At 35.4% G+C, this 2,480-nt stretch overlaps 1 protein-coding gene across 1 annotated transcript in view; it reads right to left on the bottom strand.

Moving 5' to 3' along the window:
- The window catches only part of LOC135212603 (ficolin-1-like), a 17,011-nt gene extending 14,638 nt beyond the window's left edge, over positions 1-2,373 (bottom strand). Inside the window, exon 1 of the mRNA XM_064246171.1 lies at positions 2,305-2,373. The gene's annotated coding sequence lies outside the window, so the exon portion shown is untranslated. The remainder of the gene's footprint in view (positions 1-2,304) is intronic.
- Between the last annotated feature and the right edge of the window lie 107 nt (positions 2,374-2,480).

Below are 2,480 nucleotides of genomic sequence, written 5' to 3' on the forward strand. Positions count from 1 at the left end.
ATCGAGCAAGAGAGAGATATTTATATCCTTTTTTTCGCCTTTTCAATAATTTTTTGGGGGAACATTTTTGTAAATTTCATGGTAATAGGTTGTATATGCCTCCTTGTTTTTTCAAAATGTATTGTTTTCTGGATGAATCATCTGTTGACCACGTGTTTTGCTCCTCCAAGGAGTGGCTGCCTAAAAATTGCTAATCTTGGCCTTAGGCGTTTCCTCGTTTCTGTAGAGTGAAATCGACCATATTGCTAATCTTGTAATGTCAGTTTGGATATTAAGCCTACTTTTACTATGTTTTTCCTCTGTATGATCAGTTATGCCTCAGTAAAGGGTCGTGCTAGACCGAAAGTTCTCGGCTATCCTGCTTTTCAATTTTCCTTCGTGACGAAAACCTATTTATATATATATATATATATAGATATATATATATATATATATATATATATATAGATAGATAGATATATATATATATATATCTATCTATCTATCTATCTATATATATATATATATATATATTATATATATATAATATATATAGCTAGAAGAGCAGCCATTTTTTCCTAATCAGTTGACTTTAGGAGGGAGCACTCAGGCCAGAAAGGCATTTCCGTTAGTAGCGGGGCGAGAAATTAATTGTTAACCTTAGGCCTAGAGTAGAGTAATAAAGGCAGGTCGCAGGGATTAGAAAGGCTTCGATGTGAGCTTCAGGAATTCCTAGCATATGAGCTCTTTTCCCCCCAAATTTGCTGGTTGTGGTTTCGCATCTTTCCAGACAATGCCGGAGGCTGTGTGTGAAGCCCAGGACATTCAGAAACACCCTGACCTGTTCTCAGTCCAAGCTAGTTGCTCCTGTAGGACAATGTGTCCTCTCTCTTACTGGAAGTCAGCCTTTGTCTTGCCCACACTGGTTGGAGCCCCCTTCCGACATCACGACACATGTTCAAGCCTCCAAGGATTAAAGGTACATCTTGAAAGTGCAAAATCCAACCAGCTCTATTCCTCCAAGACGAATCTTGCTATTTCCATTTCAAATCTCCCTTTTATCACTTCTCTACTGCCTTTGTCACCATCGGGGCACGTGTTACCCCTGTGACCTGTTCAAGATTAAATCTTCATTGAATATTTCATTTAAACACTAGAGTTCCTCCCCAGTGTGTGTTAATTAAAAGTGACTGCCCTTGTAGCTGAATTACAGTGCAAGAAGTCGTTATTTTACTTTGTGTCTAATCTGGCACTAATTTCCAGATTTTTGCTGAGCCACGTGTCATGTCTCCTCTCTCGCAAGTGCTTCCTTAATGCAAGATACCTATGATCAATTTTGGAAACCAGCATTGAAGTAAATTTGATTTTGGCCAGCTCTCCCCTTGTGAGAGATAAGAGTGGTCCACGTGCAGCCAAGTTGCCTTGCCTTATCCCAGGCCCTTCAATGGCCTCTTGTAAATAAATGTAATGTAGACTAATTAGCTGGTTTTTAACGGCGACTTCTAGAGTAAAAATAACCAAAGCAATCCTTTTATAGTTATCTAAGGTAAGTCAGAAGCCCTCTATTTCCATTTATTCCCTCTAATATTTTTCGTTTACGTATTTGGGACCTCAAGGCCAACCCAAAACGTAAGAATATACATACATATATATATATGTATATATATATATATATATATATATATATATATATATATATATATATATATATATATAAAACGTTGGTATGCTTAAATGATTTGTTAACGCTTATGTTAACCATGGCATCTATGTAGTACACACGCACACACACACACAATGTACAGTTTACGAACGCATGTACAGTTTGGGTATGTATATATATATATACACATATATACATAATATAACCTCTCTGGTGCATAGTTTATATATCTTCCATAACTACAAGTAAAATTAAAGAATAGTTGTAAGTACTAACGGATTTCGACTTTATTCTATGCCATGAGGCCTTCGTTAATGACCTTAGAAATTAAATAGATAAGCTGTTAGGACTTGCATGTAGTCTTTAATTTTCATGGTGGTTATGATAGATATGTATATATGTGCGTATATAAATATATTATAATATATATATATATATATATATATATATATATATATATATATATATATATATATACTATATATAGTATATATATTGTTGTTTGTCTCATTAAAGGTAATTTTCTGCATACAGGTAAAACCTACCTGATCTACTACTTTAGTTTTATTTCGTTTTCGTTTTTTTACATTATTTAAAATGGCTATCTACTGGATAAAAACGGGAAAAGGAAAAGGGTACTTTTTCTTGGGGTTTCTACTCACGTTTGAGGATAAATTGTGTAGATGCCACTTTCGTTTTCTTCCTGATCGAAGGAGGTCGTAGCAGTCCTGAGGCCTTATGGTGAGGAAAACGAAGGGGGGAGAGGAAGAGGAGAGAGAGAGAGAGAGAGAGAGAGAGACGAGAGAGACGAGAGATATTGTTATTAGTTGAATGTTGG

This window comes from Macrobrachium nipponense, chromosome 19 (genome assembly GCF_015104395.2).
Source record: "Macrobrachium nipponense isolate FS-2020 chromosome 19, ASM1510439v2, whole genome shotgun sequence".
NCBI lineage: Eukaryota > Metazoa > Arthropoda > Malacostraca > Decapoda > Palaemonidae > Macrobrachium > Macrobrachium nipponense.